The sequence below is a fragment of the Macaca mulatta genome, chromosome 10, assembly GCF_049350105.2.
Source record: "Macaca mulatta isolate MMU2019108-1 chromosome 10, T2T-MMU8v2.0, whole genome shotgun sequence".
NCBI lineage: Eukaryota > Metazoa > Chordata > Mammalia > Primates > Cercopithecidae > Macaca > Macaca mulatta.
The window spans coordinates 109429653-109442073 of NC_133415.1; the positions used below are offsets into that span (position 1 = coordinate 109429653).

A 12421-nucleotide genomic window follows, 5' to 3' on the forward strand; every position below is an offset into this window, starting at 1 on the left:
GGTATAGTGGTGCATGCCTGTAGTCTCAGCTACTTTGGAGGCTGAGGAGGAAGGATCACTTGAGCTGAGGAGTGTGAGGCTGGAGTAAACTATGATCATGCCACTGCACTCCAGCCTGAGCAACAAAGTGAGACCCTGACTTTTTAAAAAAAGGAAAAAACAAGAGTAAAAACCATTCTCAGCTTGTGAGCTGTGCAAAAACAGGTGATGGGCCAAATGAGGTTTGCTAACCCCTGCCCTAAGTTACTACTGGTTAATGAGACAATAAAAAACCTGCCCCATGGTGAGATCACAGGTTAAAAACATTTTTGGTGGGGATGGGGGGATATTGGAATCTCTGTAGAGTGTGCCGTGAAAATAACTCACACAGTCTCATCCACAGACAGGTGGCAGATCAAGTTTTCTGGCCCCTGGCCTGGAGCACTACTTGGCACAGAGCGGTTGCTAAGTAATTAGTAAAACAGTTGCAAGAATAAATGAAATTTGAGCATCATAGGAAATGTTAGTCCCATTTTAGGTGCAAATGCAAAAGCTTAGAGCTGCAAAGGGACTTAGGATCCTGAACATTCCCAGGTCAGACACGGCTGAGTTTGAGGGATGAGGTTGAGAGCTCCTCTGCCTCTCCAGGCAGCTGGGCTGGCTGGTTGAGGTGGGGCTCAGTCACTTCCTGGCTGTGTGACCTCAGGCAAGTTTCTTCACTTTTCTGAGCCAATTGCCTCCTGTCTAAACTGAGGATCTTAGTCATACCCCCTGTGAGGATGTTGGGGCGACAGATGAGATGGTGGTGGCTACAGAGCTTGCAGCATCTGGCCGGCTGCTGGTGGGTGCTGTGCACATAGCAGCTGCTAGTATTATTAACCCCTCTCTTGCCAGAAGGATTTGCAAGGTGTCAGGAGAACTTTTGTGCCTTAAATGGCTCAGGAAACTGGCAGTTGGGCTGAGAGCTGGCCTTGCTCTTATTTAGTGCCAATGCCCTGGCCACCCCTCCAGCATCTGTCCTGAGTTAGGGGACCTCACCAGCATCCTCTCTACCCGTAGCTGCAGTTTACTCTGATGCACTGGGATCAGCTCCAGACTGCGAGTTCCCCCTCCCTCCCTCAGCTCTGTAATGACATGGTTGGAGGCCATTATTTTACAGAAAACTTAGAACTTACAGAGTCTTTTACAAGACCAAATTGATGCCCAGTTGAAGGATCCTGTAGGTGCTAAGGTTTCAGATCTAGGACACCTTCTAAACCTTCATTAAGTTTTCATTAATAATCACTTGGCAAGGGCTTGTTTTAGGGCATCCAGGCTTCTAGGCTGATCAGTGGAAGAGCAGACAAGCATCCAAGAAGCTCCCCAGACCTTCCTCCTAGTGGGGGAAGCTGGAGACATCAGGCAGGAGGGAAGTTTCTAGCATGCTAAGTACCACGGTGCAAATAAAATGAGGACTTGCAATGGGGAGGTGGTGGCGACAGAGATGGCAGGGAGTCCCTTAGTGAGAGTGGTCAGGGAAGGCTTCTCAAAAGAGGGGGCATTTTTTTTAAGCCCTGAAAAATGGGAGTGAGCCAGCCATAAGTGGCCTGGGTGGAAAGATGCTCAGGAATAGAGACGAGGAATAGAGATTAGTGATAGCAAGGCATGAGAGGTGGGGAAGCGCAGGGGACACGATGTGCTCAGAGTCAACGCATGAGGCTTGGATTTTATTCCAGTTGCCGTTTGGTTTTAAGCAAGGAAAAAATAAAATCGAACTTGGCTTTTAAACAGATAGTTCCCTCTGCTGTGGGAGAAATAGGTTAGTGTGGATGCAGGGAGGCCAGTTACCAGACTCCAGCAGTGATCCAGGGAGGTGGGGGGCAGGCTGGAGTGGCAGAGGGGAGTTGGGGAGCCGGGTGCCGCCATGTTTTGCTGACGGACCTGATGGAACTTGCTGCCGGGTGGACGGGAGCTACCTCTGGCACTTTTCAAGCGGTTGTAAACGATACATAGCAGCTTCTGGCACTCGGCAGTTCTCCTAGGTCTTGGTGATGACAGAGGGAGAGCTGCCAATTTATGTTCCTTCAGTCAGAATGGCTAGCCAGCCTCCTGGGTCAAATGCCTTGGAGGAGGATACCATGGGGCCGATGGATTTCTTCCAAAATGAAGATGGTGATAATGGCCGCAAGGAACTGTGTCATTACTCTGTTCGCAGGCCCCAGTCCTCTTCCCACCAATTCACCTCTTTCTCTTCCATCTCCCCTTGGGAGAAGGGTGGGGGTTGGGGGGTGGGGGCACAGCTTGACCCAGTGGTTCCTATTTCATGAACCAGGAGGAAGTCAACCTTTGAGCATGAGGGCTCTGAGAGAGGGTGGAATTTCTCTCTAGATGACATTTGGCAGTGTTATAACTTTGGGGGTGGGGTGGGGCTTGGGGACTGCAACTATTATATAATAGGGAGATGCTGCCCATCCACCCATGCACAGGACATCTCCCCACATCAAAGAATTATCCAACCTCAAATGTCAGTCCAGAGGTTGAGAAATGCTGTCACAAACATAGAAAAAAAATCTGGAGGCCTTTTTTTTTTTTTTTTCTTTTGAGACAGAGTCTCACGTAATTCTCTTGGCGCAGCCTCCCCAGTAGCTGGGAGTACAGGTGCACACCACCATGCCCAACTAATTTTTTTTTTTTTTTTTTTTTTTTTTGAGACAGAATCTCGCTCTGTCACCGGGGCTAGAGTGCAGTGGCATGATTTTGGCTTACTGCAACCTCTGCCTTTGGGGTTCAAATGATTATCCTGCCTCAGCCTCCCAAGTACCTGGGATTATAGGCGAGCACCACCATGCCTGGCTAATTTTTTGGATTTTTAGTAGAGATGGTGCTTCACCATGTTGTCCAGGCTGGTCTCGAACTCCTAACCTCAAGTGATCCACCCGCCTTGGCCTCCCAAAGTGCTGGGATTACAGGCACGAGCCACTGCGCCCAGCTTTTGTTTTTGTTTTTATTTTTGTTTTTTTTGAGATGGAGTCTAATTCTGTTGCTCAGGCTGGAGTGCAGTGGCATGATCTCTACTCACTGCAACCTCTACCTCCTGGGTTCAAGTGATTCTCCTATCTCAGCCTCCCGAGTATCTGGGATTATAGTCACCTGCCACCACACCTGGCTAATTTTTGTATTTTTAGTAGAGATGGGGTTTCACCATGTTGGCCAGGCCAGTCTTGAACTCCTGACCTGAGGTGATCCACCCGCCTCGGCCTCCTGAAGTGTTAAGATTATAGGTGTGAGTCACTGTGCCTGGCCCCATGGACAGAATTGACTTTGCATGGTGGATTATCACATCACTTTTTACTGATATTATTTTATATAGTCTAAGAATTTAAAACACAAATACATGTTACTTTCATAATTAGAGAATTCACGTAATGTTTATATAATGAATAAAGGTAGCCTGTGCAAAGATTCGGGGAGAGGAGAACAGCTGCATCCCGATGCAATTTTTTTTTTTTCTTTGAGACAGAGTCTTGCTCTGTCGCCCAGGCTGGTGTACAGTGGCGTCATCTCGGCTCACTGCAAGGTCCGCCTCCCAGGTTCACACCATTCCCCTGCCTCAGCCGCCCGAGTAGCTGGAACTACAGGCATCCACCACACCTGGCTAATTTTTGTATTTTTAGTAGAGACAGGGTTTCATCATGTTAGCCAAGCTAGTCTCAAACTCCTGACCTCAGGTAATCTGTTCGCCTTAGCCTCCCAAAGTGCCGGGATTACAGGTGTGAGCCACCGTGTGGGCCGCAATTGTTTTCTAAATTTGGAGTTGGTGCTGTGGTTTCTCACCTGAGGCAATTTTCCATCGGGTTTTTCAGCTTGATTTCCATCTGATCAGTGTTGCAGTAGATTCAGGTAAACTTGCAGAAGTTCCTGTATGTCTTCCCTTTACTTTTCCAACTGGGAGATAGAAGGAGAAATGGAGGGGCCTTGTTAGGTGAAGGGTGTCCTTATACAGGTGTGACAGCCCCTGGCCCGGAGCCCCCTCCCATCCCTGCTCTTGTCCTCAGCCCACTTGGAGGGAACCGCCCCTTCCCCACAGCATCCACCGCACTCTGAGCCATGGGGGTCTTCATTCTCTCCTGTTTCTTTTCTTCTTTGGTCCAGGAATACTAATTTTCTGCAAGCAGAAGACACTATTCTACTGCTAATATCCATGAGTAGTCTTCTCCCACAAGACAGAAAAAAATTTAATGGTGGAAGGCACCAACCATTTAAGAAAATCTTCAGGAAGGCAGAATTTTCTCAACTCTTTCTTTTTAATTATTGTTTTCTCTATTTGTTGATGCTAACTAATTCTAGTCAATGACAGAATGATTTAAGGTGTCACAATATCATTTTAATTGTTTTACTTTTTAAAATGTTTATATATTATTTTTTTTTCAAGACAGAGTCTTGCTCTGTCACCCAGGCTGGAGTGCAGTGGTGCAATCTCGGCTCACTGCAACCTCTGCTTCTCGGGTTCAAGTGATTCTTGAACCGTGCCCGGCCAATGTCTTTATTTTTGACAAAAGTACTGCAGGTAGGCTGGGTGTGGTGGCACACGCATGTAATCTCAGCACTTTGGGAGGCTGAGGCAGGCAGATCACGAGGTCAGGAGATCGAGACCATCCTGGCTAACACAGTGAAACCCCGTCTCTACTAAAAAATAAAAAAATACAAAAAATTAGCCTGGCATGCTGGTGCACGCCTGTAATCCCAGCTACTCGGAAGGCTGAGGCAGGAGAAATGTTTGAATCTGGGAGGCGGAGGTTGCAGTGAGCCGAGATCATGCCACTGCATTCCAGCCTGGGCAACAGAGTGAGACTCAGTCTCAAAAAAAAAAAAAGTACTGCAGGTAACATGCCTGTTTCTACTTAGAATATCTTTAAGGATGCTAGACAAGCACCCACTAAGAGGTTACTGCTGGGGCGGGGACTGTGGGACTGAGACTGGGGGCGGAGGGTCGTGGATGACATGGAGGCTGACCTTTCACTTTGTCTCTTTTACTTTTTTAAATTAAATTTATTATTTTTTTTTAGATATTTTGAGATGGAGTCTCACCGTGTTGCCCAGGCTGGCCTCAAGCTCCTGGGTTCAAGCAATCCTCCCACCTTGGCCTCCCAAAGTACTGAGATGACACACGGGAGCCACCATGCCTGGATGATGTGTATCATTTCAAACTTAGAGAAACTAGGTAGAGTTAAAACACTAAAAAATAACAATCAGTACTATTATAAGAGAATCTACAGAAGAACAGAAAACATACCTGCCTTATGTCATTTAATTCTCGCAGTAACCCTATTTTAGCCCATTTTACAGATGTGGCACTGGAGGCTTGGCCGGAGGTCACCGAGTTGTCGAAGCTCACCTGGCTGGTGTAGAGCAGAGTCAGCTTCAAGAGTAGACCTGGCTACTTCTAGGGGTCGTGCTTAAACAGTGAGCTCAGTGCCAGCCATAAGCTATGATGCCAGCCATAAGCTATGGTGCCCTCGAATGGAAGAACTTATATTCTTGAGCACTTGGCATGTGCCAGCCACTGTTGTAGACATTTTTTTTTTTTTTTTTTTTTCTGAGATAGTTGTGTTCTGTCACCCAGGCTGGAGTGCAGTGGCGTGATCTCGGCTCACTGCAACCTGTGCCTTCTGGGTTCAAGCAATTCCATGCCTCAGCCTCCCGAGTAGCTGGGATTATAGGCACCTGCCACCACGCCAGGCTAATTTTTGTATTTTCAGTAGAGATGGGGTTTCACCATCTTGGCCAGGCTGGTCTTGAACTCCTGACCTCATGATATGCCTGCCTTGGCCTCCCAAAGTGCTGGGATTACAGGTGTGAGCCACCGCGCCTGGCCAAATGAATCTTTTTAAGAAAAAAAGTTTTAAAATGTATTTATTTTGTATTTATTAACTTTTTTAGACAGAGTCTTGCTCTGTCACCCAGGCTGGGGAACAGAGCGAGACTGCCTCAAAAAAAATAAAAATAAATAAATAAATAAATAAATAAATAAATAAATAAAATAAAATGCAGCAAACGGCGCCACAGAAAGGAGTGCGTTTTCCTCCCATGCTTGACCCCCAGGCCACCTGCTTCCCTGGCTGGAGACAAACCTCATCACCAATTAGGTGTGTGCAAAGCTACTTTAGGCACATACACACAACTCCATGTATTTACTTTTTTAACCCAAATGTCGGTGTATGGCACACACCACCTGGCACCTCACTCTCTTCACTGGAGTTTTCACGTGGATGGCTCCTTTCCTTTCAAATAGAGCTGACTTGTTTTGAAGGTGTCCTTGGGTGTGTGCCTGGAGGGTGACACACATATAACTCATCTTTTCCTGACAGGGTTTGGGATGTTTCTTATCCCCTGCTGTTACAAAGGAGCTGCTGGGCCGGGCGCAGTGCCTCGCGCCTGTAATCACAACACTTTAGGAGGCTGAGGTGGGTGGATCATTCCAGGTCAGGAGTTCAAGACCAGTCTGGCCAACGTGGTGAAACCCCATCTGTGCTAAAAATACAAAAATTAGCCAGGCATGGTGGCGGGTGCCTGTAATCCCAGCTACTTCGAGAGGCTGAGGCAGGAGAATTGCTTGAACCCAGGAGCGGGAGGTTGCAGTGAGGTGAGATCGCTCCACTGCACCCCAGCCTGGGTGACAGCGAGACTCTGTCTCATAAATAAATAAATAAATAAATAAATAAATAAATAAAGGAGCTGGCCGGGTGTGGTGGCTCACACCTGTAATCCCAGCACTTTGGGAGGCAGAGGCGGGCAGATCACCTGAGGTCAGGAGTTCAAGACCAGCCTGGCCAACATGGCGAAACCTTGTCTCTACTAAAAACTATAGAAATTAGCCGGGTGTGGTGGCGGGTGCCTGTAATCCCAGCTACTTGGGAGGCTGAGGCAGGGAAAATTGCTTGAACCTGGTAGGCAGAGGTTGCAGTGAGCTGAGACTGCAACACTGCACTCCAGCCTGGGTGACAGAGCAAAACTCCATCTCAATAAATAATAAATAAATAAATATATAAATGAATAAAAGGAGCTGCTTGTTCGGGTGGCTTCATGGAGTATCTTATGGGTGGACCCCTAAAAGCCAAATTGCATTTCACTTTGGTGAATGAACCCCACTGTGTTACCCTCATCCCAGGGCCCTATTCACACTCCGGTGTGCATGAATGGGCCTGCTGAAAGTGCTGCTTTCTTTCTTTTTTAGAGACAGAGTCTGTTACCGAGACAAGAGTGGAGTGCAGCCTGGACCACCCAGGCTCAAGTGATCCCCCCACCTCAGCCTCCCAAGCAGCTGGGACCACAGGCATGCACCACCACACTAGCTAATTTTTTTATTTTTTATTTTTTTTGTAGAAATGGAGTCTTGCTGTGTTGCCCAGGCCGATCTTGACCTCCTGGGCTCAAGTGATCTGCCTAGCTCAGCCTCCCAAAGTGTTGGGATTACGGGTGTGAGCCACCGTGCCTGGCTGAGGTGCTGCTTTCCACAGGTGTTCAGGGAGTCCTCTCCAGGAGACAACACCTGGGCTGGTGGCTGAGCAGAGCCCTTGGTGCAGAGCTGGTGACAGAAGGGCTATCAAGGACAAGTTCAGGGAGCAGAAGGCCTGGAGGCTGGAGGAAGAGTAGACTGGGATGGGGCCGGAGGGAGTTGGAGGCTTCTGGGTCCTAGAACGGAATTGAAATTCTACTCTTGATGTTGTAGGGAGCTGTTGCAGAGTTACAAGCAGGGAGAGACATGACTGGCGTTCATATTTATTTATGTGTTATTTTTATTTCTTTTGAGATGGAGTCTCACTCTGTCACCTAGGCTGGAGTGCAGTGGTACAATCTCGGCTTACTGCAACCTCTGCCTCCCAGGTTCAAGCGATTTTTGTGCCTCAGCCTTCCAAGTAGCTGGGATTACAGGCTCGCGCCATCATACGCGGCTAATTTTTGTATTTTTAGTAGAGACGGGGTTTTGCCATGTTGGCCAGGCTGGTCTGGAACTCCTGATGTCAGGAGATCTGCCCACTTCAGTCTCCCAAAATGCTAGGATTATAGGCATGAGCCACCACGCCTGGCCATGGCTTTCATTTTAAAAAACCACTTTGCATGAAGAATGAACCACTGTGGGTAAGAGTGGAAGCCAGGAGCCTGGTAGGAAGCCACGCAGGCGCTGAGGCAAGAGATGGTGGCTCACCAGCTGGTAGGAGCCATGATGGAGGGCCGGAAGGACCTGGGAAGTATTTTGAAGGCGGAACTGACAGAACTTGCTGATGAGTTGGATGAGCTCAGGAGCAGGGTGAGGAATCAAGACGGGATGGTGTAAAACTCCCAGGACTGGGCCTCAGCAAAGTTTACCAAGTTAGAGAAGGCTCAATAAACCAGCTGTGTGCAAGTAAGACCACGCAGGGAGGCCTAGGGAAGGAAATTTCCATGGGAGCTGCTCTTGGTGTCATTTCGATGGGCCCCAAGTTGTTCAGGTAGGGTCCTGTGGCTGGTGTGTCCCTGGAGGTGGCCTGTTTTGGAGTTCCAAAGCCTATGATGGATGGGCTTTATGGTGGCTCTGAAGCCTGGGACCTCCACTTGCGCCTGACACACCAGGGCCGGGGATGGGGGAAGCTGCATTCTGGGTGGGGCTGGCATTGTCTAGCTCACAATCAAAATTCCTCAAGCCAAAGTAACCAGAGGAGGTAGGACAGGGCTGTGCCCAAGGGTGAGGCTCGTTAGAGCTTTATTGACTGTCAACATTGACAGGAACCTTGGAGGTCATTGGCCAAGCAGTTGATTTGGGGGGAAAAAAGTTTAAATGGCAAATTATACCATTTAAATAATTATTTAAAAGGATTAAAATAACAACAGATTTTATTTTATTTTATTTTATTTTTGAGGCGGAGTCTTACTCTGTTGCCCAGGCTGGAGTGCAGTAGCACAATCTCGGCTCACTGCAACCTCCACCTCCTGGGTTCAAGTGATTCTCCTGCCTCAGCCTCTTGAGTAGCTGGGATTACAGGCATGCACCACTATGCCCAGCTAATTTTTATAATTTTAGTAGAGACAGGGTTTCACCATGTTGGCCAGGCTGGTCTTGAACTCCTGACCTCAGGTGATCGGCCCACCTCAGCTTCTCAAAGTGCTAGGATTATAGGCGTGAACCACTGCTCCCAGCCCAGATACTGTGTATTAAGCACTTAGTATGCACCAGGGTCCAGGCCAAATGTTTTATATCCATTATTACTTTTTTTTTTGAGACCGAGTTTCACTCTGTTGCCCAGGCTAGCGTGCTGTGGAGTGATCTCAGCTCACTACAACCTTTGCCTCTTTTTTTTTTTTTTTTTTTTTTTTTTTTTGAGACGGAGTCTCGCTCTGTCACCCAGGCTGGAGTGCAGTGGCCGGATCTCAGCTCACTGCAAGCTCCGCCTCCCGGGTTCACGCCATTCTCCTGCCTCAGCCTCCCGAGTAGCTGGGACTACAGGCGCCCGCCACCTCGCCCGGCTAAGTTTTTTTGTATTTTTAGTAGAGACGGGGTTTCACTGTGTTACCCAGGATGGTCTCGATCTCCTGACCTCGTGATCCGCCCGTCTCGGCCTCCCAAAGTGCTGGGATTACAGGCTTGAGCCACCGCGCCCGGCAACCTTTGCCTCTTGGGTTCAAGTGATTCTCCTGCCTCAGCCTCCTGAGTAGCTGGGGTTACAGGTGCCTGCCACCACGCCTGGCTAATTTTTGTATTTTTAGTAGAGATGGGGTTTCATTGTGTTGGCCAGACTGGTCTCGAACTCCTGACCTCAAGTTATCTGCCTGCCTCAGCCTCCCAAAGTGTTGGGATTACAGGCATGAGCCACCGTGCGCGACCATTATTACATTTTAATCCTCCAAATAGGCCTCCCAGGAAGTACTGTCGTCATCTGTCTAGTAACTGCAGTTCAGAGCCCCACGGTTCCCAGGCTGAGATGGGGTCCCAACTGACCCTGGAAATGGAACTGGAGCCTCCAGGGAGTTTACAAAAGTGAGACCCAACCAGAGGGAGTCACTGTGTGACCAAGACACCAAAGACGAATTGAGAATCTTAGGCATGCTGGGTGCAGTGGCTCACGCCTATAATCCCAGCACGTGGGAGGCGGAGGCGGGTGGATCACGAGGTCAGGAGATCGAGACCAGCCTGGCCAACATGGTGAAACCCCTTCTCTACTAAAAATACAAATTAGCTGGGCGTGGTGGCAGGTGCCTGTAATTCCAGCTCCTCGAGAGGCTGAGGCAGGAGAATTGCTTGAACCCGGGAGGCGGAGGTTGCAGTGAGCTGAGATCATGCCACTGCACTTCAGCCTGGCGACAGAGCAAGACTCTGTCTCACAAAAAAAGAAAAAAAAAAGAATCTTAGACGTGTCATGGTTGGCCCAAGAAGGTGTGTGCATCTCTAAGGTTTTTGATCACCCCACACAGCATGTTGGCCCCCAGAGACACTGACCTGAGAACCCCTTCCAGCAGCCCCACACAAGGGCTGGGTCTCCAGCTCTTGCCAAGGTAGATTAATATTTTCTTAATTTTATTCTGAATCCTTTAAAATTTTAATTTAATTTAATTTAAACGTTTTTTGAGACAGAGTCTCCCTCTGTTGCCTAGGCTGGAGTGCAGTGGCGTGAACTCAGCTCACTGCAACCTCTACCTCCAGGGCTCAAGTGATCCTCCCACCTTAGCCTCCCAAGTAGCTGGGACTACAGTTGTGCAATACCATGCCTGGCTAATTTTTTTGTAGAGATGGGGTTTCATCATGTTGCCCCGGGTGGTCTTAAACTCCTGGGCTCAAGCAATCCACCCACCTGGGCCTCCTAAAGTGCTGGGATTACAGCCGTGAGCCACCGCAGCTGGCTAGCATTCTGTTTTTGTTTTTGTTTTGAGACAGAGTCTCACTCTGTCCCCCAGGCTGGAGTGCAGTGGTACGGTCTCGGCTCACTGCAACCTCTGCCTCCTGGGTTCAAGTGATGCTCCTGCCTCGGCCTCCCGAATAACTGGGACTACAGGCATGCATCACCACATCTGGCTATTTTTTTGTGTGTGTGTGTGTGTTTTAGTAGAGACGGGGTTTTACCATGTGGGTCAGGCTGGTCTCGAACTCCTGACCTTAAATGATCTACCTGCCTTGGTCTCCCAAAGTGCTGGGAATACAGATGTGAGCCACCGCGCCTGGCCTCTGGCTAGTATTCTGCATTCTTGACAGTCTGATAGATGGAAAAATATCCCTATGGCAATGAATACACGTTTTAAAAACATATTGTATGTCGCTGGGCCACTCTTGCCCTCTCCCCAACTATCTTTATTGGTGGGCTTCAGGCTCTGGGCACCGTCTGTTTTGTTTCCTGGCATAAGTACATTCATGTAGTCATTCAACATAGTCATTCAACACATCTTTAAACCCTGTGTTAGCTTCAGCAGCACACATACTAAAATTGGAACGATACCGAGATCAGATGCTCCCTGCACAAGGATGACATGCAAATTCATGAACCATTCCATGTATTTTTAAAATTTAATATATTAAAAAATTTAAAACTCAATAGAGTGTCCGTTGTGTGCCAGAAACTGTTCTGGGTGCTGAGGACACAGCAGAAAGAGATTTGCCCTCAGGCAGTTCATCCTGGTGAGGACCTAGACAGCTCACACCACGGATGTGTAAAATGCACTGAGTGTTCCTGGGGTGAGAAGCGCATCGGAGAAAACATTAAAAGGGGCACGAATGGGCATTTCTGGGGCTTTGGAAAGTTTCACGGAGGGGAGGGGAGAGAGCCAGTTTAGAAGAAACAGAAGTCTAGGAAAAAGCTACCAAGTGCAAAGGCCTGGAGAGGGGGACCGTGCCCAACAGATTGGAGGAACAGCTGGGACAGCAGAGGCTGCAAAGCAGGGACTGGGAGGACTGTGGGACCTCGTGGTCCCTCGGAAGAAGTCTGCCTTTTGCTCCAGATGAGGTGGGAACCTTTGAGGGTTGACACAGCAGGGATGAGACCTGATATTTTCACCAGGATCACTTTGGCTACTGTCTTGTACATTGACTGTAGGGGGTCAAGGTCAGAAACCCAAGACAGTTGGAGGCTAGAGAAATCGTCAAACAAAAGATGCTGGTGAGTTGGTGTGCTGGGTTCAATAGTTTTTCTCCCAAATTCTTGTCCACCTGGGATCTCAGAATGTGACCTTGTTTGGTCTTAGAGTCTTTGCAGATGTAGTTAAAGATCTGGAGAAGAAATTATCCTGGATTTAGGACCCACCCTAAATGACTGGTATCCTCATAAAAAGGGGAAGCCACAGGAAGATACACAGAGAGAGGGGATGTGGAGACGGAGGCAGAGATGGCAGTGATGCCCAGGATCACCAGGAAGCACCAGAAGTTGGAAGAAGCCAGGAGGGGCCCTCCCCTGGAGGCTTCAGAGGGAAGGTGGCCCTGCCCACACCTTTATTTCAGACCTCT

General features: G+C 48.6%; 1 non-coding gene across 1 annotated transcript; it reads left to right on the top strand.

Annotated features, from left to right (window-relative positions):
* The first annotated feature begins 11378 nt into the window (after positions 1–11378).
* On the top strand, positions 11379–11481 carry LOC114670642 (U6 spliceosomal RNA). Its single transcript, XR_003720343.1, has one exon. It is a non-coding gene; the product is annotated as a U6 spliceosomal RNA (small nuclear RNA).
* Positions 11482–12421: the final 940 nt, after the last annotated feature.